This window comes from Empidonax traillii, unplaced genomic scaffold, assembly GCF_003031625.1.
Source record: "Empidonax traillii isolate 1590-97213 ecotype Southwest subspecies unplaced genomic scaffold, ASM303162v1 scaffold284:size1552100, whole genome shotgun sequence".
Lineage (NCBI taxonomy): Eukaryota > Metazoa > Chordata > Aves > Passeriformes > Tyrannidae > Empidonax > Empidonax traillii.
Window position 1 is genome coordinate 935481 of NW_020955477.1, and position 27365 is coordinate 962845.

The window sequence follows — 27365 nt, forward strand, 5'->3', positions numbered from 1 at the left end:
TTTGGGCTGAGCAGTTACATTTGGGTGAAGTTATAAATGTCTGAAAAATCTCAGTTTTGTAGCAGAAACTGTTGGGAAATCACTGATACTTCTTTCTCTGCCATCAGGCACTCCGGGTGTGTTGGAATGGCAGAGCAGAGCAGGTTTTAAAGGCAAGCACATAACATGCACTGAATTGCAGAGGATGGATTACTGGTTACAGCCTCAGACAAGAACAAATATGTGCCTAAATATGAGGGCATCAACAGCCTTACTGAAATCAGTGATACTGTTCACATGAACATACTTAGTTATATTGCTGGACTGGGCCCTAAAAGTATAAAGAATTTGTAAAAGCCAAAATATGATTCCAGCCCCGATTTTGCTGGACACCAGCCAGTTGTGCTGAGACAAAGGACACGTTAACCAAGGTGTTAGGAACAGTTTCTGTGGCAAGGGATGGCTGGACTGCACGACCTAACGGCAATTTCCACCTTGGAGAACACAAAGGTGTTCCCAACACCTCTGAGTGTTGGGAACAACAACTCCCACACACCGGTCACCATCCAGCTTGGCTCCAGGAATGGCTGCTGCCTGAGGGCACTGGCACTGCTTCCTCACCTCTGTGCTCCATCATCTAATTGCCATCAGGGTCAATCTCTAAAATTATGACAGATAAAGAGGTATAAACCACACAGAATAAATGAGACCAAAGAAAGGCTGATTTTTACCTCACGATGGACTGTGGCAGCAGCCGGCCGTCGTGAAAATCCCCTCTAAGAGCCGAAAGGGACCAACAGAAACCACACAGTTAACCCCTCTGTCTGCAACACCTTTGGGCAATAACTCTCGTGTCCCTCCTCGCCTAAGTGGTGGTGGTGGACAAGAACGAGGAGAACCGAGGTGAACAGCAGCATTGTGAGGGCAGCAGGGGTGGCTGCAGCACGAGGGGGCCCAGCCAGTCCCCCACAGACCCACTGTGGGATATGGCGGAGCCTCTCAGCGACACTGAGGGGCCTCGGGGTAAACGCACTAAAGAAAGGGCAAAAAAATGGGACAAAAGGGAGAAACGCCAAGGTAAGGGAAAACCTGCTTCAGCAGGCCCATGGTGGAGCAGGCTTTGCCTGAGGGGCCGTTCCAGAGCAGGTTGAGGTGTGAGGAGGAAGCAGCAGCAGAGAGGAGCTGCTGAGCACTGGCCATGGCCCCTGCCCCTCAGGGAGGGGGAAGGGGCAGCAGCGCGGGAGTGCAGCTGGGGGAAGGAAAGCTGCTACTTTCACCTCCACTTCCCACTTCCCGAGTCCGTTTTTATTGGCAATAAACGAAATTAATTTCCCCCAAGTCGAGTCTGTTTTGCCCACAACAGTAACTGGCCTTTATCTCAAACCGTGAACCTTCCCAGCCTGTTTTCCCCTCCCGCCCTGTGGAGGAAGAGGAACAAGGGAGCACCTGGGTGGGCACGTGGCCCTCAGCCACGGTTAACCCACCAATAAATTAAAACTAAACTCATCACAACAGCCTAATCAATTATTTTGCCTGCTACAATTTATCCTAACGTGCCGCCTTCTAACATCAACTCTCTAATACAGTCATTTCTACCACCTTTTATATCTTGGCTTGAGTTATCCAGTCTCTGTACCTGCCAGCATTCTTCAACAATAATTATAACCCTGACATTTAATTCAGGGTTTTATTATGCAGTGGTAGCATAACTGAAAAGCTTTGCATTCCTGTTTAAGGTCTTAAAATTTATCTTTTCAAGACAAAATGGAAGAGGGAAAAATGCTTTCAAAAGAGAAAATAAGAGCTAAAACAAACAAAAAAAGGATAAAGAAAAAAAACACAAAAAAACCCATAAGTAGGGGGATATACTCAGAGCACAAAGCTAATATCTTTTGTTTCATTTATGTAAATGCCTGTCTGGAAGTCAGTGATAGATCTCACTCACAGCAATGCTTGAAAATCTCTGTCCTGTCTAGTGAAATTCCTGGCTGCTTCCCAAACTCCTATGACTCAGGATTTGGGAGGGAGAAAACCCTCTTGGATCTCAACATACCTAAAGTTAACCTTCTAGACTGCCCAGCAGATCTTGGTACACCTTAGAAAATAATTAGAAAACAGTCTTCCAGAAACTTAAACTCATATTTCTAAAGGCTGAGCAACTTCCTAATTCACAGTCAGGGCTTATGTGCTTACTCTAGTCACCATGCACACAAAATCTTCACTCTCAGCTGTATAGCAGCAGCAAACATATTTATTCCTGTGAAGTGGAATAAATTCACACACTTTCCAACTTGGCAAACCCAACTCTCTTCTCAACAAAAAACAGCTTCAAAAAAGTGAACACTCCATACAACACACAGTGCCTCCACAAATAATTGTACTAAAGACACTGCTGTAAGTCACTGATACAGACACAGTTGTGATAAATTAACAACATCCATTTTGTGATGCTCTCTGATCGCTTTCTCTTTATTCACTCCATCTGCAACTATCAAAATGCATTAATTTGTATTAACTCAATGTTGTAACCTACCCAGGTTTTACTGCATTAGATCTGACTACGCACATGCTGTGCCAGTATAAAATCACTTCCTTTTTAACAACAAATTTTGGCCCTGGATCAAACTGGAGAAAAATTAGAAACTATCCTGTCGATCTGCATGTGTTTTCTGAGGTCTCAGTCCTTTGAAGATACATGCATAGTCCTGAATTATGCAGTGCCAGGAGCCCTGCCGATTTCACAGCATATTAACTTAAAAACATACATAATCCTGTTCGAGATAGAGTCCTTAATCAGATCAGAGCAGGGGGATATTTCTAGAACCTATGTAATAACATGCAAATTGTTTATGTCTGTAGTCTCCTGTACTGTGAACCTCTGCAGCCTAAGGTTAAGCCTTTTATCTGGAGTGCCTGTAAATAACAATGGGCATGAATCTAAATCACTTCTTAGAGAACCTTTACTTATGCATTCCTTCCTTTTGCTTACAAGGTTGTTGATAATTACTGATGGACAAAGCAAAAAAAAAATCACTTCGTCTACAACGTGAGCTGCTACACATGACAGAAAGAGCAAGTTTCCAACCTGCCTCAAACCAAAGCAGCAGGCAAGGAACACATCACCTTCCTCCCCAGAAAAGACCACATTTTATTTTCAGTCTGCAGAATCCAGGGGGGGAAGAGGTGGCTTGATTTTTAAATTTATTTAAACTGTCGTACAGTTTAGATGCTGACAAAGCTGTGCATAAAACAACAGATCAAAAAGTTGGGGTATTTTTGGTAAAACTGAGAGTGCTGTTAAAGAAACCAACTAACTCAGGAGTTGCTCCCTGTGACTGTAGCTCACAAGCTCTTATTTAATATGTATTTGAATCAATTTTTCAAGCTTAGTCAACTTAATAGGCACCCAGCATACTTTAGGGAGAAGTAATTAGGCCGAAAAGAAAAAGAATGAAAGTAGCAACAAACAAGTAGATGCAATTAAGAAGTTCAAACATTGACATCCTTTCCTAATATCTTCCCTCTGGAGTGAAGGCTCTGCTTCCCCACCTGAAATGATTTATACCATGATTCACACTGCCCATGTACTCATCCTCTACTCACTTCCTTTATGAAATATGCTACATCACTTTCTTTTAGGGAAAGGCAGCCCCACACCAGTATTAAATTACAGCATCCAAAATAGCACTGTAACAGGATTAGCTTGGATCTGCAGCATCTTGAAGCCAGTTCTGAAAGAGATTGCAGCTCACAGGACAACTCTCCAGAGCGGCAGGGAAGAGGCAGAGAAAACCAGGCTCAGATGAGGCACAAAGCTCAGCAGAGGAACGTCCCCTGGAGTTCACACTGCACCCGTGCTTGGGAACCACTGCCCAGGCAGGGAAGCCAAGGGAAAGGTAATCCAGGAACACGTGCATGGAACTGAGCTACTCAATATATATATATATCCCTGTTGCCTGGTTTTTTTGACCTGTGTATGTATTAGGTACTGGTTGGGTACAGAGATCACGGCTTGTCTTCCTTTGTAATGAAAGACAAACTGCTTTTCTAAAAGGCTATCCTAGCTTGACCAGCTTGAAAAGATGCAGATTGCTTTCACAAAGGCTTCTACCTGTGGCCTGGTTTGAATTAGTTTTCATCATTACTGTTAGCAATCCCCAGACTTCTGTTGCATGGCAGCTTTTTCACAGACCATTAGGAGCAGTGTTGTGGTACAGAAGAGTTTGGAAGAAAAAGCACTTGAAACTTGCCAGTTGGCAAATTCCGTTAAATTATCAGGGTTGATAAAGGAAAATATTTAAAAATATCATTTGCAATTAGAGCATCAAACAGCCAACTCACATTTCTAAATTAATAAGAAACCAAAGCATTAACTTCCAAGGTCAGCTTCCTGCCAGTGTTTTTTTCTCACTTCTGGAGGCATGGAAGGGTGGGCATAACGCTCTGTGCTTTATTTCACTATGGTAATGCTGAAAAATGCTTCCATCAACAGAATTAATGGAAACTCTTGTGGGAAGAAAGTTACATAAATAAATAGTTTCTTCCCAGTTAGGACTAAGAGGCAAAGTCAATAGCTATGAATCACGTTCTTCCTCTGATGATCTTCCTAACCAGGCATATATGTACGAGACAAATGGATTTTGGGTTCAGAAAGGATCCCAGTAATTCTCCACTCTCACGATCTCCACGCTGTAGCTGCAGCCCCTGGGGGCCTGCAAAGCCCTGCTGAGCAGTTTGGCTGCCCCAGTGGCTGGGCAATTTTTCCCACTGAAGGCAGCCATTCCACTTTTCCATGACAACTCAAGAGAAAAGCTTTTCAAGCTGTTTGCTCTGCTCTCATCTCCTGCACAGAATTACAGACACATACCCTGGAAGGCATCCCCTACTCCTCACTGGGATGAGGAAGGATTGTGCAGACTCACCCAGCACAGATTTATTTTTAACTTCTCCTTGCAAAGGAGGCTCCACAACACCTCTAGGCGGCTTTTTCCACTGTTCATGCTTCAAAAAGCAATTTCTAAAACACAACCTTCATCACACTGAGTACAAACTACAAAGATTCCTCTTAATTATTCTCTCAGAAATACAGAGAACGAAATTCCTCTTTACATTTTGTCTTTAAATATTTTTATGTCAGACAGTTGTTACTAACAATGTCTTAAATTAGGCAAACTCAATTATCTACCTGATGCAGTTTTCTAAAGCTTTTTAAAAGTCATGGATGTCAGCTCAGACCTCACCAACCATAATTCGGAATAATTACCCAATGTTATAGATACCACATCTGTCTTCCCACATCCCAGAATTACAATTCCACAGTTTGCAAGAGCAATGCATCGTGGACTTTATTACCTGGTTTTTTTCTTTGGAGGTATTTCCTACCTTGTATTTGTGTATCTAAATTCATTTTCCTAGATATATCACATGGCACTCCACTTAGTGAAGTTCATCTTGCTGGTTTCAGCCCATCTCTCCAATTTGCCAAGTTTATTTTGAATTCTGATCTGATACCAAAAGGTATTTGCAAATCCTCACAGCTTGGTGTCATCTGCATATTTTATAAGCTACTCTGCATTCCATCCTCCTCGCTGCTAATGAACACACTGAACTGAACTGATTTCCTAAGCAAACTCCCAAACTGAAATGCAGGCTGTGCAGTTCAGTGTAGAGGTTCCTGGCCCGAGCCACTGCATTGGTTTGTACTAAAACTTACCCTTTAGAAAGGCACACAATAAATACATTTAAAAACCTTAAAGGCAAGAAAAGCCACCATTTGCTCTGCTAAATTGTTCTGACGGTTAGTCATCCTATTTTTATTTTTGCAGAACTTTAAAATCGGGCCAACTTCAATCTCCAGCTGCATATTACACTCTGGTTACTATATCAGAGAAAATATTCATGGAAATGACTGACTTAGAGAAGTGGAAATGACTGACTGCTTCCACCACATCGTTCCTTAAAACTCCCATGCATCAATCTTCACAGACAGTAAGAGGTTAACGATTTCTGAAATGTCTGGTGAGACTTGAACAAAATAACGCTGTTTTAGGAGAATCAAGTAATATTTTTTGTTTGCTCTGCTATGGAATTACTAAGTACAATCACTCACAGAAAAATATTACACTACTGGGCAAAGCCAAGCCCTTTGAGACCATATAATTTCTAGAATGTTTGCTATGCAATATTTGGCATATTTGGCAAATTCTCTTCCCATCTTTCCCCCCTTATCACCATCTGCTGTCCAGAGGTATTACAGGGAAGAAAGCAGAAAGCAAAGCTCTCCAACACTGGGAAACAACCACAGAGAGACCCAGATCCACATTTCTTTATGAGAAATAGAAATAGGTCTCAGGATTCCCTTCAACTTCCAGCATGTGCAGTGAGAAAGAAGTTGGGGTAGAAGAAATATGAGAGTTATTTATTCTGGGACACAGAGGGAAGAGGGGAAAAAAAAAGAAAGATAAGAAAGCTGGAGACATATCCCAAGCCCTGTAAAACACAGCCAATGGACCAAGTCACTGTCTGACTGCTCAAATACCCACAGCCCTTCAGTGCAACACATTCCTGCACAAATGGAACAGGGTACACGCTTTGCATTTGAGTGGCCAGGATTTAATTAACATTTTGATATTGGAATATAATCCGCAAAAGGCAACTGTGATCAAGTCCACTGTGATGCCTGGACATGCCACTCTGCCTGTCCTGGGGTGGGAAGGGTGTATGGCTGCTTTTCTTTCTCTAAGACAAATTCCATTTCCATCATTACCATCCTAAAATTACAGTAATGATTGCAACATTTATGTTTTAACAAAGCCTTGAAAATGTTTCTTGCAGTGAACAGGCTGCACATAGAACAATAATCTTCACAGCTGAGTCTGCCAATTGCCATCCTTTACATCCTCCTAGTCCCAAATATTATAACATATCATACCCTGTAAATGCTTAAGTAAGGTGGGTCCAGCCTTTATAAAGAAGCATTAAATAAGATTGGCAGAAGGGTCTGAAATAATACAAACATATACATATTAAAAATGACTTCTGGTAAGCAGGAGTGTCTCTAATGCATCTGGGAGCCTCACAGTCCAATTGCAGGAGTTATCTGAAAGGAGTCACCAGAAAGGTGCCTTCATGCTGTTCAGAACGTGATGTTTTTCATGACTTCCTGATATCTACAAAACAAACCCCTGAAGACTCAAAGTCACACAAGTTACAAATTTTCAATTCAAAGCATATTCAGAATAAAACACCTTTTCCCAAGTCAAATCCAAACGAAAATGATGGGGTTCCAGATTTCAGTTTTTCCCATTTGTTAGCATTCTCACCATCTGCTGCCATTGACACCATCTGCTGCCATTTACAGACCCCAGCTTTACGTTCCAAGGTAGTTCGAAATCTTAGGATGGTCCCAAGAACCTAAATCTTCTGCTGTGCTGTGGATTTAGCCTATTAACTAGCTGGCTGACATTAACCCAGAATCCTGGAATATCCTGAGCTGGAGGTGACCCACAAGGAGCATCAAGTCCAACTCCTGGCCCAGCCCAGGACACCCCAAAGATCCCACCATGCACCTCAGAGCATTGTCCAAACGCTCCTGGAGCTCTGGCAGCCTTGGGGCCGTGCCCACTGCCCTGGGGAGCCTGTTCAGTGCCAACCACCCTCTGGGGGAAGAACCTTTCCCTGAGATCCAGCCCAAACCTCCTCTGACCCAGTCCCATAATCCTCCTTGAACACAGGACCATACAGCACCAAGGCGACTGTCCAACCCTCCACATCACCATCCTGTTGGGTGATGGTGTCTGTGCTAACCATCCAAAAGCCAAACTCCTGCAAAGACAAGGCTAATGGAACATACTTCATTTCAACACCTGCAACGCTCCAGCAGCACTAACCTCACGGGCTGGCATTTATCCTGCTTCCAAATGACTTCTGATTCGCTTCAAACTGGGTGATAATGAAGGGTAAAGATCAGTCTCAAAAGACTGTGGTTTCCTCAGAGTTTCATGTCCTATGTCTGAGACTTAAAGGAGCTAAAAACATCTCTGTTTCGTTTTGCTCCCACCAGTTTGTGTCCTGCTGCATGTGCATCACGTACATATTTATCAAAGAGAAAAAGCCCACAGTCCTAAACTTACCTTTGCAGGCAAATACTATCCTGCAGAGAGCTAAGGACCTCTGGGAATCTGACCAAATACTACCAAAAACCATACAGTAACTTTTGCCAAGTAATTTTGGTTTCACACATTTAAATATAAGTGTATCATTAAGGTGCCAGAGAACTATGAATGAGGAGAGAGGTGCTTGCTTATTTTTGATTTGAGAGAGACTAGACTTACAGGAAATGTTGTTATTATTATGCCATCTATCCTGCAAAAAGCTAACGATGTCTTTGAAAAAAAGATGGATGAACTGGGGCACTGCAGCTTGCACAAGTCATTCAGAGAAATCTCATATACATAGCTGCAAAATTTGCTCCTGAAGAAGCAAAGGTATGAAGAACAACCTCAGTAAGAGCTTCCTTTCGAGTGAAAGTACAGGTGTGGTAGTTTTAATCACTGACAAACTTTTCAGCAGTACCTGTTTGTGTGACAGCTGCATAACACCTCCAGAAAGACCATACGAGGTGGCTTTTGTTGTTTGTTTGTTTTTTTTCCTTTCAGTACAAAGTCAAAATATCGAAATATTTCATACCACTAAAAATAACCCCTTTGTACTAACTAAAACCCAGCAACCCAAAAGCCAATTCTTAATCAGCTTTATAAAAACAGCTAATCAAGTGCAGTTGTACACAGCTCTCTCACACATCCTAATTTTAACGTCTGTATAATAGCACTTACATCTGACCAATGCACACTGCAGACTGACCCCCCCCCCCCGTCACGCCTATTCAAATCACTGGAAATTTAAGAACTGCTGGAAAGTAGAGAGTGCAACAGAACTCTGTAGTCTATTTGTCATAGAAAAAGAAATAATCAGCATGGTAATTGCAGAAGTGCAAAATGCAGTTTAAAGACCAATGCTGGCAATTTTTTTATTCCACTGAGTGGGAAAACTAATGGGGCACAGCTCAGATTAGTTTAGTGTAATCCTAAAAGCACTAAATAATACTTGCTATGTAAGTACTTTAAAGTAAACTGCTGAAAGTAAAAAACATACACAAGACTCCACTCTAACGTTACAGATGCAGAAACGTAAGAGTTGAAATCGCCATTAAATCAGAAATTACATGGACTATTTTTATTACTGTTAATTACTCCAATTTGGCAGAATATTTCACATATTATTAACTTCAATTTCAAGACGAATTTTGTTCCATTTCCTAATTTAAAAAAAAATCTAACTTAAAACAAAAACAAAAAAACAACACAAATACTAATATCCACTATATGGAAATTTAGGAGAGTCCCCCCTCTCTATAAAGAGACACAGTGCCAGGGATAGAGTTTCACAGTGTCCATGCTTGAACCCCTGCAGGCGCTAAAATTAACGTAACCAAGAGAAATCTTTTCTTCATTTAATGGGACTTGGACAGAGAATTGCTTAGAAATAAAAAAAAAAAATACCATTAAAGTTCATGGGAGTTTGGACTGACTCAGTATCTCAGCACAGAACGCTGTGCAAATGTGCCTGATTCTCCCTCCCTAAATGCCACTGTGCGTGCCTGCCAGCAGTGCAAAAGGAAACAACACCCCATGTCCCACTCCGTGGAATAACTGCACTTACAGTAATAAAATGGGGATTTATAGAAACATCTACTCGAAACCGTTTCTAACGCTTCTGAAATCTACCTGGTCTAGTTTATTCTAGCCCTGCAAACCTGGACAAATGAATGCACTCCGGTGGTTAAGACTTCACAAGGAAGGAAATGCAGAAGGTAGCTGCATCAAAATATGTCAGTCTTAAACCACACCTAAAAATCTCCCTTAAAAATAATAAATAATAAATAAAGCAGATGTTATGCATGAGTGTATAAGAGCAGAGCTTTATAATGCTATATTTAATACCTAATCCTGCACATATAACAGGCTGAATAGAGGATTTGGGGCTCTTTCTACAAATTCAACTGTTCCAAATAAGAGCAAATGCAGAACGCAGCTAATTGACAGGATACAGAAATGGAGTGTCACTATGTTATTCTAAAATATGATTCTGAATTGTGCTGTAAGTCCTGACTGTGAAGAAGCCAAACACTTCAGTTACACGCAGAACTCCTGCATACAATGAATGTGTAATGCACACAATTAGCCCCACGAAGCAGAGCTGAACATTAAATTACACCAATTTATTTTGGTGTCAGTAGGATTAATTACATCCTTCGGCTTAACTACTGCCCTGTGTACTTATGTCACTTGTGCAGAAGAGGAGTTGATGTCAACAGCGCACCACGCACTCAGGAGCCCCTATTCCCAGCTCCCTCATGTCCATGGAGAAGATACTCCAGTTCTTGTCTGAGCTGCACACAGTGAACTTAAAAAAAAAAAAAAAAAAAGATGTTTTATGAAACTGGAAAATAATTCATCTTGCCCTTGTTACTGTGTGTGTTTATATATTAGCAGAGGGTGCTATTGCAGCTGGCCTTCATATCTCTATATAATAAAGTAGAATATTGAGAACAAGTATCTGTGTAATTAGCACATCAGTCATGTCATTCTTTAATATAAACTAAGTACTAATTCCCTTCTCCATAGATTCCCTCACCATAACTAACACGAATTATTAATTAGCTAACCACACAGAAAACCACCGGAAGTACAAAATTCCAGGGGCTGTAGCTCAAGGAGCACCCATGGGAGCAACCCACCAGCCAAACTGTGCTGTGCTTAGCTACTGCTGCAGCCCCCATCTTCCTTGCTACTATGGCTTGTTTCTGAGATCCAAACATTTCTTTCCAAGGCAAGGGTGAAAGGTTTAAACCACGTCTTCAACATTGTTATGAGGGCCCTGTGATAGTTTTCTGCAGAAATACCCTCCAACCATCTCCCTGAAAGGCTGTTTCACAGTGCTGGGCTTCCCTCTAGGTAACACCACGGCTGCAGCAATGCAAGGGAACAGCTCTGGGGGAAGGTGACGGGAAAACCACACCAGGAAAAGCAGGAGTGGCACAGACACAGCACCACTGACACATACGCTCTGATGTTCCACTGATCCCATGTGTAAATACAAACAGTTCACTCCACTGAGACTTGTCAAGACATTTTACCTGTGCTCTCCCAGATGAGTGCCCTCCTGCTCTGCACTTACAGGTATCACTATGTATTTCTGAAAACATCAGCTTACTCAATCCCATTTCTCCACTTCTTCTGGTACATGTTTCTCCCCACAATACAAGCCTTCCACACTCCCTGTGGCAGGGAATTTGGAGAGCATTTCTCAGGGACACACTACCTGAGAATTCAAATATCTCTGGTCATATCTACCCTGCACACACATGTGTTTTTCACAAAGAGTTACAGCCAGAGACAGCAATAAAAGATCACGCGTCCAGTTTCTCCCCAAACTATGTAAGACCTTGTTTAGAGGCCATGAGAACCTCAGGAGAAGTTCTATACAACTGAAAACTGGATTCCCTGCTGAGGCATATCCCTCTGAACAATACAGCACAGACACCTTTTCCCTTGGGGGCATTACAATTGTAAATGTCATTTTCTTACTTTTGTTTCCAAAAAGAACCATCTTCCTCTTTCTGTATCCATTAGCAGCAAATAAAAAAATTGCATTTCAAGGAAAACTGAGAAGCCAGTTCATGAAAAACAATGCAACTTTGCCCACTGGATCAGAGTACGATCCACTCACCAAACTCCCCTGTCACACAGTGGTGTGGCTCCAGAGCTCATCCTACAGGTTTCAGAAAACATGTGAGTTTGTTTTCTCATTTCCCCCATATTTCTTCATACAGCTTTCTTTTACATTAAACTTTTAACTCCGAATAAAATACTTCCTAAAATTTTTATAAGGTTTTTAGCTCTTCAAAAATTGTATGCCTTGAGTCAGAAGACACACATGGACATATCTTCCTTTTATACCTGCAACTGTCCCCTGAGGATTAGCAGTGTGCTGGTCACTGAGCAAAGGAACCATATTTTTAGATATTTAGTTTTGAATGAAAAAAGCTCAGAGGAAGAACACTGTCTGTAAAGCACTGCTGTAGGTTACGGTAAACAGGGTTAAAGAGGGTTTTTTGGTAAGCCAGAATCATGGAGTCACAGACTGGTTTGGTAGGAAAAGGCCTTAAGCTCAGGTCCAAGAGATCTCCAGTGCTATCCAGTCAGCTGTACTAAAAAAATTTAAAAAAAAAAATAAAAAGAATTCAGTTCGTTAAAATAAGCAGTGGCATAAACACTCCACTGAGGAGGAGGACAAGGAACACTGGTGCCAAAGCAGTGGGAGCAAGAAATCATCTACATGTGCAGAAAGCAAGAGGAACCAGGGAGGGAAAGGACAAGGTGGAGGTGGGAAGTTTTAGCTGTAATGAGGCTACGAGGCTGTGAGCCACGGGACTGCAGTACACACACATCAGAAATACACACTGGGAGCAAAGGAGGAGTTGGTAAGGAGCTGGCCAGGCTCTCCCACGGCACCTCGCTGTCTTAGCAGGTGTGGAGGCTGCTGGAAAGTGTGAGGTGGCTCCACTGACTCCCTGAAGTTTGTTTCCAAAAGCAAATCATGGAGTGCAGGATAATACACAAAAAGGTCCTGTCACTGCAAAAGGTAAAGTGAGAGTAGGAAGTTCCCTTTCAAAGGGCCAAATCTTGCCCAAGTAATAACCCCACAGGTACATGAGCAATCACCAGATGGCAGGATTTGCCTACTAAACTGAGAACTATTCCCACACCTTCCCAAAGCAGCAAGGGAGCAGATAAACATGCAGGTTGCTCACCTACCACAGTTATCAGTGAAGGACAGAAAAAAGGCCAAAAAGGAATGAGTTAGAGATGCAGCAGTGCTATCCCAATCTAAATGCAGGCTGTACTACAGATTCCTGTTAACATACCTCGAGCTCAGTAACTTTTTTCTATCGATGTTCATTTTTGTTCTCCCTGAAGGCTTCTAGATCAGGCTTCCATGGAAAGAGCGAAGCAGAAATATATAACACATTCCAACTTTCAAACCCTTTTTTTTACCTTCTAGGATGAGCAAGGAAATGGGTAGTGAAATACTTTGCATTTTCACCTTGGATTGGTTGCCAGAGATTCTGAAAAACCTCCTAACGCAGTTTTGCAAGTCAGGTCTTTTCTGCTGTCTGCCTTCAAATTATCAAATGATAAATGATCAAATGATGAGAGGGCTGGTTGGTTGGTTTACAATTCCCTTTGAAGTGAAAAGGCTCAGCGTAAAGAAACCCATGAATAAAAAATGCTGCTGTTTCCCTCTGCCATTTTCCTGTATGGATCACACATATTTTCCACATCCTAATGGCTAAGCCTGGAAGAAATGCTGGATATGCATTTAGAGAGTTTTTTGTAACATACCCTAAAGGGTGAGAACAAAGTTGTACAACATTCTTTTTCCAGTGGCTCTCTGATGCAGAAGTAGCAGCCACAACATCCACATGGGGGTAGAGAAGACAAAGTACATTTCAAATCCAGAAGGAAATCTGTGTGCAATCAGTGCATAAAGGACACACTGACAGAGGCTCGAGCAGAAAGTCTCTAAGATAAGGAATGTGAAAAGGGCATTTTTTCAAATAAACAAAATTGTGACAGCTTTTTTTTTTTTTTTTACAAGAAAGATGGGAGGAAAAGGTAATCCTACAACAGAGTAACATTGGAAAGATGGAATTGTTTTTCACATCCATTGACACATGGGATAAATGAGCAGGAGGGAAAACCCTCAGAAGGAGAGATGCACCAGAGCACTCTTTCTTATACTCTGACACTGCTGTAACAGCTAATAACTGATTAAATTATATGTTACATAAATGCTTACATACACACAAGAAACAATCTGTGTTCTAGCAAGCTTTGCATGAACTGAGGGAAAACACAGCAACACAGTTCATTTAACCCACCAACACCAGCCTAGGCAGCCCCCAAGACCGGTCCTGCTTCTGTCTTAGCTCTACACTTGATCTTACATGTCCTACAGGGAAAAATAAATTAAAAAATTTTAGTTTTGCATGTAACATATAATGCAGCTTGTTATAGTCCCACCATTCTAAACACGTGAACACTTAAAATCGGCATGCTTCTGTCAGAGAAACAGAGAAAGAAACACGAAGTTTCAGATTCAGCCAGGAATGTCCTTCTCAACAAGGTGCATAAACACACACGGGTTGTGTCCTGCCTTAAAAGGCCTCTTTGGCCTTTTTTCCCCATCATTTACTGATACCTGATCACCGGCATACTCGTGCCTCTGCGTGATAAAGGCGGCACAGAGATCCACACAGTATTATCAATTTCTTGTTAATTTGTAAACTTAAAAAAAAAAAAAAACAACAAAACTCAATTGCACATTGGGCAGGAAGCGTTTAACATAAAGAAATTCGTGCTTTCAAACTGTTCCCCAGTGCCTAAAGCTGTGGGCTGGTGTCCTAAATATTCAATAAATATATGAACAACTCAAATGCTTAATTTCCAGAAAACTTATTTCTCAGCTTAACACAGTAAATTTTCATTAATTTCTTCCCCTAGGTTAATAAGAAACAAATTACATTTCAGAAAATGTTAATGGAATTTCCCTACAGTGTCTCTCTTATGTACTTGCACCTGTAAATGTTTCAATGTTACAAAAATACATAAGTAGGGCGAGTCAATGGACAATTTGTTCTATTGTAAGCACAGGATGGATTGAAAACATGAGGGAAAAAACCCCCAAAACACATTCTCAAGCTATCTGAAAGGTCTGGCAGGCTTGCTGCAAAAGTTTATCCTGTCCTTAAAAGAATCCTCAGAGTAATGAAAGCATTAGATGGTGTCTTGCAGCGTTAGGGCAGAAATGGGTGGGGATGCAGGGTCAGTGGAGAGGAACAAGTGGTAACAGGTGCAGAAATCAAGTCAGGAAGACAAGAGAAATAAGGTTTGGGGTGGTTCATCCACAGCAGAGCAGGCAGAGAACATCAGCGACAGCAAGTCAAGAAGCCCAGATAGTCTCACTGTGAAGAAGGTGTAACAGAGCACGACCTCATGTTACACTTACACAGGATCTACTTCTGTTCTTCCCAACATCAGGATAAACACTCCTGAGGTAATGTCTCACCTTTCCAAATGAGTTCTGTGTGTAGTGAGAATACTGCCAGCCGTTTTAAATTTTCCTGCTCTGTCATATCGAGCCGCAATGACAATTTCTAACAGACGGCTTAAATTAAATAGCAAAGCAAGTACTTTCAAACGTACGTTGTGCTCCTTTCTGACACTCCCTCCAACAGGGCAAAAGCTCCCCGTTTCCAGTGGTGGCTCCCACATGACAGGCAGCAGCAGCAGAGCTGTGTGAACCCATTCACCCAAGCCGCCTGTCAAGTGCCAAGCTGTAGATGAAATGCTCCAATCAACACACCGTTTTCAGGCTGTCAGAAGGACGCTGCCCTGCAGGGATCAATGGCAGAGGATCCAGCAGCACTTCCTGTGGCCGGTGTGAGGAGCCTCCTGCTAAGTGGTCAAGTCCTCAGTGAACATACAGAAGTTTGTTGTAAGTGGCACCTGTTTGCAGCAGCCTCTGCTATTCCCACAGTACTCCAAGAGGCAGAATTTCCCGTAAGGATCCCTGAGGTGCAGCACAACTCCACAAAAATGCAACCCTGATTCCAGAGAGATTCAGGTTTCACAGGGATCACACATACCCTTCATTCTCAGTCTTCAAGTGCCAGGCAATTCCTAGAAAGCTCCTGCTACGGTTCCTATAGGCAAGGTAAGGTTTGAGAAGCTCCACATATTTTAACACCCCAACAGGAAGGAGTTACTTGATAAATTCAGCATCAACCCAGGCTATTACAGTAAGGGACAATCAGTTATTCCATTTCAGTCTCTGTAGGTCAGCACAACCCTCATGTATTTGTACAGCCAGAAGTGAGACACACAGTCTGTAAAGCAGGAGGAACAATTATGTGGTCCAAGGGTTTCACCCAAGTGCAAGGGCTGTGATCAGCAGTTAAAGTCCAGCTGGCATCAAGTCAGAAGTGGCCCTCCCCAGGGTTAGTGGTGGGGCTGAGGCCATTTACTGCCTTTATTCCTGGCCAGGACAATGGGCCACAGCCACACTGGGGGGAACAGTCAGTGTCCTGCTGGCCAGGGGGAGCTTGGCAGACTGGAAATACGTGCTGACACAGACCTCACAAAATCTAAACAGATCATGTGCAAATTCTTGCGCTTCAGATGCACATTCTCTATAAACCCACACAGTGACAGGTGTTGGACTGACTGGTGAGCAGCCCTGCAGAGAAGGACTGGGATGAGGGCAGTTGGAGGGGAAGGTTGTGCTGGACACAAGTTAAACAGGAGGCAAGAGCTTGTCCTTGTAGTAAAGAGGCCAAACACATCCCTGCTGTATCAGCAGCGAGGCTGAGGCCAATGGCTGAGGCAGTGACAACTCCACACCCCCCAGCCCTGATGAGAACACAGCTGGGCTGCTGTGGCCAATTCTGGACACTGCCAAACTGGAGTGAAGCCAGTGGAGGGCTGCCAAGTTGACTGGGAGCTTGGTGGAGCCCACGGCACACCCAGGGACTGCAGTGTGCTCTGTGAGACCCTTAAGAACGCTCTCATCAGTTGAATAGTCACCCCAACTCAGCAATCCTGCTTTCTTTGCTACCTAAGAATTGTAATCCTTTCAGTACCATTTAGGAAAGATAATGGTATGATTAACATCTTATTTTGAAAAACTGTACTAAGAATAAACCAGATTTTTTTTAAAGTTTCTGCTAATTAAAACAAGAATTCTCAGAACCAATTCTCATTTCATGGCAAAGCAAAAGCAACTTCACTGAATTTAGATGTATTCTGATGCCAGATTAGTACTCAAAAACTCTGTCAACTTAAGAACTGTGACCTTCCCAAAACATGAAACTTCTTTCTCAGGGTGTACAGTATGATGATGACTCCAGTGCTTTCTCGATAGCCAAACTGCAGTCTCCCTTAGGAGATGATTCAGAGCTTTTCCTCAAACTAACTTAAAACAACACACAGGCTTCATTCTCTCTGACATCCCTTCATGTCAGTGAGTGCATTGCCAAGGAACAAAGGAACCACAGCCTGTGTTCAAATGGTATTCCCTGTGTTCAAATGGGATTTCTGTCTCACTTAGAAACCACCTTGTTACTCTAAAACATGGATTTCATCTTGGCTCATGGCTGCTTGGCAGAAGGTTTGTCTTAAAGCAGAAGAAGGTTATGAAATGATGTCCCTCCTGCTCCCAGTTTTACTCAGAGCAGAACAATCTTGGTCCCCCAGAGTTCCCTGAGGGAGGGCCTTGCACTGCCCAGCGATGCACAAGGTGCAAAACCACCCAAGGCTGGGGGTGTATCTATTCACTGATGTCTGCACAGACACAGGCCCTGCTTTCAAAACCAGGGTTGGTCCTGTATACAACAACAAAACCAAACTAAAATCAGAGAGCAGAATTCTCCCTGGAGCTTTATTTTCAGGGAATCTCAGTTCTGATGTTCTGGTTTCCCCCCCAGGCACTCCCATTTCAGCAGTGAATGTAACGCAGGCAGAACACATTAGACAGTTCAAAGAGATGGGTCTGGAACCCTGTTTCCATTCCAAAGAAAAAAGGCACAAGCAAATTGATTGTCACACAAAATCATTTTTAGTGAAGCAGAAAACAAAACTACTTTAATTTTTATTTCCTTTCTGTGTGGCCTGTAAAGAGAATGCACGGAACAGAAAGGTACTTTGAGACAGAATGAATTAACGTAGTTTACAAAAGCCAATTCAACTATTGGAAAAGCACTCAGCGTGCCACATTTTAAAGCAACTGTCGATCCAGCACGAGAAAACTATTGGCTTATTTATGGTTAAATTTCCTTCCTTTTATCATGGAGTATTTTCTGTCTTTCATAACACTGACACATAAATGACATGGGGGGTGTCCAATTTAAAACAGTGCAACTAAATTAAAACATTGCACTTTTATAAGGCTGAAAAGAAAACCATGTAGGGGGACATTTCACATCTACAAACAATAGAACTTCTTACACTAACTTCTTGAAATAAAATTATGGATTACAGATGCTAAGGTCTCTGTTTTATTAATACTACAGCTCAGTTAAATTCTACAGACTTTCTGAGGTGCCTCAAAATGGTAAACAAGATTATTAAAAGGTCGTCACATCCCATCATAATGGAGATAACCTGCAATATATAATCGTAAGGGACAGATTCCAGGAAAGGAAGAGCAGATGGAAACGTCCCTGTCGTGTACAGTGCGAAACAGGTCTGGGCAAACAAGGAGCTAACAGGCTGCTGTGACAAGCTGCACATCAGTGGGGAACGGGGCTCAAAAAGACAAAGAATCACGGAATGGTTTGGGTTTGAAGGGACTGTAAAGATCATCCAGTCCCAAGCCCCTGCTGTGGGCAGGGATGCCACTCAGCGAGGAGGTGTGAAAAGACACTGCATTGCTTTCAGACACCCCCCTTACTGAACAGTGTGGCTGAGCCCAGGCAAACTGAAATAAAAATCTCTGGACGGAAATTTGTGAGTCTTCTGAAAGGACTACAAAGAAATGCAGGCTTTGAAATTCTGCTAAACATGGCAACAGCTCCCACTGACTTCACTGCACTCAGAATTTCCCTCCAACTACAGCTGGCTAGGGACTGGGTAGTTTGGATTTTTTTAAAACTTTGAATTAAAACCTAATCCTTTAAGAACCTGATCCATACAGGTGATGATTTTGTTCTAAGAAATATTTATTAGCACAAATCTTCCTGCTCACACAGATAATCCCATCAGGTTCCGAGCCAGAAATAAATATTATGTTGTGCTGAGGTTTTTCCAGAGGAAGAGAAGATGCTCACAGATACCAGCAGACACAATGGAAACAGAGCAGGGCTTGGAGAAAACGAAAAAGCAGAAGACCAAAGTGTTGGAGGGGAGAGATGAAAGCCTGAAAACCCTGAAGAACAGGTGACATGGCCCCAAGAGTGGGAGAAAAAGGCACCTCGGAGCAATTATTTCCTTAGACAACAAACTGGGAGGGTGTGAACAAGGTGAAGGGAAACCAGGATGGCAGTGGTTTAACTCTGTGCATGTCTGAGTAATGAAGACCCCTCTAAACACTGAAAACCATCAGCAACCCTTAGGCAATAAAGAAGAAAGGGGATAGTTCCTAAATTGAACAGAACACAGAACACAAGTTACCAAGGCTGGGGATAAATGTGGAAGAGTAAATGCAAGATTTACTAAAAAAACCCCCCAAAACCAAGTTTATACTTAATATAACAAAAAAGCCCGATCATTTTCTGATAACTACAGGCTCTTCATCCTGTTTTGTGAATACTAAAACAATTCACATCAGAATGTCAGTACCAGGAGGAGAAATCTTGACCTGGTATGAGCAAAGGCACATATAAGGCACTGTCATATACCTCTAATTCCTCTACACCTCTAATTTCTCTATTTTCCAGCACGGTTATTAAACCCCTGAAACACTAATGAGCTTCTGGCAACGTGTATGATGAACACAAAGGAAAAATACAAATGAATCCTGTTCCAAGGCCCTGCATTCCTACTAGGCAGGTATCAAAAAGATACACATGATTTTTTTTAAGTTAATCGTGTCCTATGGATAATAATTCAGAAGGCATCTCGGTAACAAAAAAAAAAAAAAAAAAAAAAAAAAAAAAAAAAAAAAAAAAAAGGGATGGGTTCACTAAGATTCAGACTATTTGATACTGTTACACATTCGAAATGCTAGGTTGTGCACTGCAGTTCAACACACTTCAAGGAAAGTGTGAAAATTACCAAAAGGCAACTAAGTGCTACAGTAGACATCATCTATATTTAAATTCCAGTCTAATACATTTTGAAAACAACAAAGAAAGAAAGAATTTTCAGTGAATGTTTAAGTGTTGCCACAGTGAAACCACTTGTGTGCCCTGTCAAAACACTCTGCTGCTATTCCCACTGGAGCATCCCCCAATGAGCACAACATGAACATTTACAAATGATCTAAACACAGATTTACTGTGATGAGCGTGCCAGGAATTAAAAAGGTCAAACCTGCCTTCTAGAAGTGCCAGGGCAAAGAGAGTTCCAGGTACGTGACAGCCAGCATGGAATGCAGCTGGGTGGGCACTGACCTTGGAAGTGGCAAAGGGTGAGAATGAGGAACAGCAGTCATGCCTTTGAACTTTTTGGATTTTTAGGGGTTTTGGAGATTTTAGAAGTAACTGTGTAGCAAATAGAGATTTTAATGTAGCTGTATAGCCTGCCACACTTCAGAACAGTAGTTTACACTCACTAAGCCCTGCTTCCTCATCTTAGATAGAGTTTTCTAAATTCCTTTAGGATTGTTTCGGCTTCTTTCAAGGCAGGCCTTCATTCTGTTTAAGAACATTTGCACCCCAGGCATCATAGTCAAAGCAACCCTCAAGCCCTGAACCCTGGACAAACCCCAACAACAGCGTGTGCCAGGAAGAGGAGGAAGATGAGGAAAGGACAGGGGTCTGAGAAACTTCAGCGAGACCTGGGTCCCAACCACGTTATCCTGAAAAATGTTTGCATATACGTGAAGTCCTACAGCGGCTGTATCTCCTCCTTCAGAGTGCAAAGTTATTGTTGAAATCTTGTTACTCCAAATTGGCTCGGCAAGTAGAGAATTTGACAGCTCTTCCCCGTGTATCCACAGGGCACGAGAGATAATCTCAAAGCAAAACCTCTCAAGGAGGTTTATTAAGATTTTACGTATTCTGCCTGCTAATAAGCTAATGAGAGAAAAAGCATGTAAAAGTATTTTTTTTCTATCATAGAAATTAGTGATAAAAAAGCCTAAAGAAACAACTTCACATTCATCAGGATGCAGCAACAGCCACACACTGACACGCACATGGCTTGGCAGCTCAAGCATTTCTAAGGTTGCGTGTCGATTGAGGAAGGACCTCCGAGTGCAATCTCCTCTCACGGTATAGGCAGAGTTATAGTTTTGCTGAGAGTCAAACTGTCATAAAATAGTTCATCCCAACACACAACCATTGGGGGACAGAATTACGGCGTGTTCCATCCCCCAGAGTAACAAAGGAGCGCCATCATCTCACCGGGAGACGCTGAATCAATCTCACATTGTACACCTGAACTGCCTGGATTTAATTAGAGCGTCGCAGTTCCTCAGTGTTGCTACTAATAACAATTTCACCAGCAAACAGATGTCGATATTAAGAGGGCCTGGAAAAATCTTACTATTTACTGCTCCAACTAGTCCCGATGCAGGGATGGACGCACGATTTAATCTGCACGTCAGAGACCAATTCTCAGCGAGAGGCTGCGATCTGTTACTGCTCCCTCAAACACAGAATGTCACGGGCCTGAGTCTGTTCTCAACTTTGTATTGTTCTTCCCTGAAGAGCTGGAACAGATTTATGCTTTTCATAAAAATCCCCATCAACTCTTTGTAAAATAATTACCATCAACTCCTTACAGAGTCATTACTTCGTTATCTCTTCGGTGCTTTCAGCAATATTTACTTTCTGAAACGCACATTTTAAAGGTGGCTGGGGTTGAGGGGTGACATTTCTGAAGGGCCCCTCCTGAAATACCTTCAATGGTTTAATTTGCAAAATCACAGCTCTGAAATCCTCTCCCAGATGTCACTACCTCACACCTGATATTAATCACCAGCTTTAAAAAGAAAGCATGACATTCATCTAAACAAAGCAGCATTTTGTAAATAATTAATAAGGAAATTAATAGCAGAGTGCCAACAGTAGCAGAGAACTTGCTGATTTATTTTTCTTAAAACCCATCCACCTTTCAAGCAAAGCCTAAGCAGGAGTGTCATGCTATTAGCTTAATAATACTTAGGTTAATATTTGTACTAAGCCTCGGAATCTGCCACTGTAAACATGGCTTTGCCTAAATCTGCAGCAGTATGCTTTGTGCTTACACAGATAATAAATCTCCTCTTGATAAACCTGGCTCCAGAGCTCTTATTAGGGCTCTGAAACACATTTCTTTTACTCAGGATTTAGATGAATGCAGTCAGCAAGAAGCCAACTGTGCCTACCAAAAAAGTCCAGGTCCAATTTCCCCTTTCTCCCAGGACTTTCTGAATGTCTAAATGATTCATGCAAAAGGAATCCTTTAAACACGGCATAATTTATTGATAATTTTCAACACTGGCCTCATTAACTTTAGCACAGCTGACACTATTCATCTGTCAATAACATAATATTAACAATGCTGAAAAGCCATGTAATTAAACAGAAAAGAAACACCTGCTGTAACACCCAAATATCACTGGCTACATTAGAGTTTCAACGTGCTCATCACTCCCAAGTCTGTAAGGTCAGTTTTACGTAAGACAGGCTGTAAGTTCCATAGCCACTCATGACAACCACAATTAAATATTCAGATGAAACAGTCCTTGAGTTTCTCCAGGTTTTTGATCAAAGCAGCTCAAACACACATCTCTGTTTTATAGACAAGTTCTGCTCCTGAACTTTGGCACAGCAAAGCCCTTTCTGTCCGGATAAGCTGTTTTTTGTCTGGTTTTACAGAGGGATGACACCACTCAGAAAACAGAGAGGAACAGCACAAGGAAGTCTCGTGTCAAGCAGGAATGACAGGAGAGAAAGATGATTCTTCTGGTTTAAAGGAAATAGCTGGGGAGATGGTGGAGGAAAGTTCCTTGGGCTTTCACAGAGACGCAAAGAAAAACTGAACACCATCTATTTATCTTAACACCTCCTTCCAGGCAGCACTGTAAGAGACTGCAGGAGGCGAGCAAATATGAAAATTGAAATAATGAAAATTGAAACTAATGCCATCCCCCACTATGCCCCCAAAGAAGGCATTCAATCCTGCAGAAAACAGACACAGGAATGGTTACACAACATAGAAATTTTCTGAATTATTCCACTCGGCTCTCAGTCTTACTTAGGAGAGACAAGATGAGCAGTTGTGAAAGGATGTCAAACAAAAAAACTCACAGGTAACAATCATTCCACTCACATTTCAATACACAGGGTGAGGATCAGGCTTTTTGTTGCTGAGAGAACATTCTAGATGTCCCAGGGATAACGGCTGGCAAATTTTAGTTAGACAAACTGCAGTGAACTTTCAGGAAAAGCAGCATTTCACTGTGTATTTGCACAGAAAAAAAAAACCAACACAAAAATTAGCAATCTGAATTCTGCACCTTTAGGTTTTCAATAATTACAATAATTTATTGCTGAATATAAACTCTTTGTACCTTCTGTACAGCAACACATACTTAAATTATTATGTAACCTACCTTCACTTCTCCCTTCACCTGCCCTTCTCATTCAAAAAGCAAAGATAGTGTTGGAAATCCATCCTAATAATGACATGTTAATCATCATATCAAGAATCCCATTCTGGCCCCCGTATCATTGACTTTGTGCAGATCGTAAGATAAATTAACACTCCCAGTTTGCAATTCCTTATCTACCAGCCTGTTCCTGTGTGTGTATAGTTTTAAATCAAGACCTAATTCCACTGCATTACTTTTGCCCCAGCAGAATATCAAAACTGAAGGGGACGGGAAGGGCAATAATTTCAATGTCACTTGGCAGCCACCAATTCACCAGCTCGACAGCCTGGTATGCAAATGAGCATAAAACAGCTCTTAAAAACCAGGGCGAGCTTTTGGAGATGAAAGACATTTGCTTTCATTGTTTTTGATACAAATGAAGGGAATCACAGAACAGTTTGGGTTGGAAGGGACTTCAAAGACCATCTAGTTACAACCACCTTCCAAGGCTGCTCCAAGCCCTGTCCAGCCTGGCCTTGGACACCTCCAGGGATGAGGCAGCTACAGCTTCCCTGGGCAACCTGTGCCAGGGCCTCACCACGCCAAAACCAGTCCTCAATCAGGTCAACTAATAATCTGCTTACATACTATAAACAATAGTTACAACTATTACTAGTGTAGTGATAGTATTGCTATTACAATATTTCTCCTGAATCGCTAGTTGCAAGTAATAACAAAAGTATTCCAGGAGGAGCAACTCCATTCCTGGAGTCCTTGGCCTGCGTACAGACAAAAGTTGGATCTCCTTGATTGAATTATAAAAACACCAATACCATCTGCAGCTCTGAAAGGTGCTTTTTCTGCTTTCATGCTGCTGAGGGAACGCTCCATCAGAAGCTCTGAGGCATACAAATTGCTACACGCTGCAGCAAATGGACCTTGTTCAAACCCTGCCACTGAAGGAAACGCTCCAGAACAGAATGGAAGAATTTAGCTCTGATGAAAGCCCTTAGCAGACATCATCTTGAATGTGGTCACTCGGGTGGGCAGAGCTTTACGTGGTGCTCATCGCAGGATTCTGAAATGCATACCCAGCACACACCTATGACCCGTGGATCTTCTGTGACACCTTTCTCCCCTCTGAAATTTCAGTCTTAACTCCCTAAACCTCCTCCTCTCCACCTTTTTTTTTTTTTTTTTTTTAAGAAAACACACTCTGCTTCTCAATGATTCTTTGTTCTTTTGTGGAATGTTCTTATTTTTATTATTTCTAGGGATATTATTATTCTGTCTCCCCAGAAAGGATCATGCACATTATCGAGTGTGGATCTTTCCCCAGTGTACAGCCCACAACAGCACTGGCAGAGTAAATAGAATGTGTATTTGTAAATGTAAATTTACATTTGACCTCTTCTCCCATTGAGAAGTGCCAGTAAATTCCAGTTAAGTCTTCTATTTTGTCCCCTGCTTTACTTGAAAAGGAAAACATTACTGCTTAAAAGCCCAGCCCCTTCTTGCTTGCTGTGATGGCTCAGTTCCCCCCAGCTCCTTTGGATCCCACCATTCATGCCAAGGAACACTTGTGGGTACAGATACCTTTTACAACAGTTAGCAAAGAAAAAAGTCCATGTACAGCATTTTGGCTTTTTAGTTAAGTCTCAGAAGATACATTTCAAATCTGACACTTTTAGGGGAACAATATGAATGTAAACAACACGTATTTTTAATTACACCCATGTAATCGAAAACCCTCAGTGAAAAATTTCTTCAGCCAAGCCGAGGGGAAGCCTGTTAAGTGCTGACCTTCACTGATATCCTTTTGAAATCTCCAAATGGTCACAGCTGCCATGGTTTCTTTTGTGGGTCAGCAACCTTTTCTGATTAAGTGGTAAAAGAAGTCTTCTCATTACTTTTGGAAGGCAGTATTTCTCCAAGGGTTGTTAATTTAAATGAACGTTTGAGTTTCTGTCTTTTAAAGGTTGTTATTTGCTACATCCATTTTCCGAATTTGGAACAGAAGATCCCTTTAATTCCTTTAATCTCCTTGTTAGCCATACCCATCTGTCCTTGCAAGAATCTTGCAGAGCAGCAAGGAGCACAGTTGGCAATTTGAAACCCAACATCTAATCATTAGTTTCAAAGTCACATTTTAGCATCCTCAGCTTTAGAGAAAACACAGCTTTTCACCCTTGCCTTTCCAAACTTATTTTAATTCCGACCCACACTGGAAACTGTGATTATCCTAAAAGCATTTAAAAAGTTGAAATTAAATTTCTGGTATGCATTAACAGGGGTGGTAGCCCAAACAGAATGCTCAAACAGAAGTGAGAGTCTGAAGGGAACACACAGCCAGGGATGGACAGCACGGAGCCAAACTCAAACAAACAAAGCAGCAGGGAGTATTTGTATTTGGTATTTGTCTTGTTGCAAACAAGCAAAAAAAAAAAAATAAAATAAAAGAAAGTGTCCTGGCACAACAGCCACTGCTTAATTTACCAACACCAACAGTTCCAGATTCATTCCCACTGACTCACAGAACTTGCTAATATAGACACAGGCACTGAGACTGAGCCGGATCCACCGGCTTTGCTTTCTTGCAGTTCAGAGTATCCTCATCTGCACTACAGCTTATCTTTTTCCCCTAAAAAATGGCACGTCTCATCAGGTCACATCAGTCACCAAGAGCAAGCAAGCTCCAGACTGGTAAAAGGAAAGCAGAAAGGACAGAGCAGCACAGAACCCATTTGCATTTGTGACACTCAGTGCTTCAGACAGCGCTCGAGCCACTGAGGGGCAGTTAGTTATCAGGCAGCAGAGAAGTTAAACACCAAGGAAAGGGTTTTTTTCCCTAAAAGGTCTGTGATTGAGGAGGCTGAACTGAGTGAAGGATTTGGTGCATAACCCAGGCAACAAGACAGAATCACATAAATTGGAATTTACTAATTAAAGAACAGTTGATGCAGTTGGGTCCCCAGAGCGAAGGCCTCAGGCAGAACTAACATGCAAGCATGTGTGGCACATCCAGAACAAATACACGTACTGTGGGCTCGAGTTTGTATTTACAGCACATTTGCCTGTAAGAACCTGCACCCTAATGATTTTTATACTAAAAAATAACCTAGCGATGGTTTGTCTTGATGTTCTCTTAACAAACTTAGCACTAGGCAAAGCAGTCTACTGATGAGATTGTTCCAACACCGCAGCAATTTCCTTGTCAGATGTAAAAATTCCCAATAACGGGCAAAGCTTGGCCTTCACTTCTTTACTAAGTCTTCCTCAGAAGACTTGAGCTGTCAAAGGAAGACAAACCCTCTGAAGATGTACAAGTTTCAAGTCATCCAGGCGGCCAATTGCATTTCGGCTTAGGGCAAGCCAGCACAAACTCTGGGATGGTTTATAAACAACACACAACTACATGAACACGTGTGAAAACCTATTTACAGCCCTCTGCTGCTCATCTAGCAAGTACTTCCCTTTCAACCTTAGAATGAAAGTGATAGTAAAACTAACGTATCTTCAGTGCTTCTTTCCTTCCCCAGGATTACTCAGAAAGCTGTTGAGTGCTTTGTATGAACTCCACAGAAATAACACCTTCAGTTAACTGAACTAAACAATAAAACAAAGCAAGGTGGGAAGTAAAAAACAGGTACAGATATACAAAATAAGAAGTAGTATTAATAAACACAGAGCAAGAAATTAGATCAGAAAGTACTGGCTGCTTACTAGTGGGACTCTTAGCTTGGACCACAACATTCCAAATCTGATGGTGCAGACACTGAAAGATCTCGATGATGATGGTGCTACTTCAAACCCATCTACAGAGAAATAATTGTGAAAGCAGAAATACTGACAGCACTTGCACTTGGAGAAATTTACTGAAGCCCAAACAGCTGCGCTCTTTGAAGAAGATTTTGCCTTCACTGAGATACACGGAAATATTCAGAACCGCACAAATTAAATTACAAAATTAATTGAAGTATAAATGCAAATGAAGGAATCATATGCTGATACAGTTACCAGCAATT

General features: G+C 41.9%; 1 protein-coding gene across 2 annotated transcripts in view; it reads right to left on the minus strand.

Annotated features, from left to right (window-relative positions):
* SPAG16 (sperm associated antigen 16) overlaps positions 1–27365 on the minus strand; it is a 367722-nt gene that overhangs the window by 195803 nt on the left and 144554 nt on the right. The gene's annotated exons all lie outside the window — the stretch shown is intronic.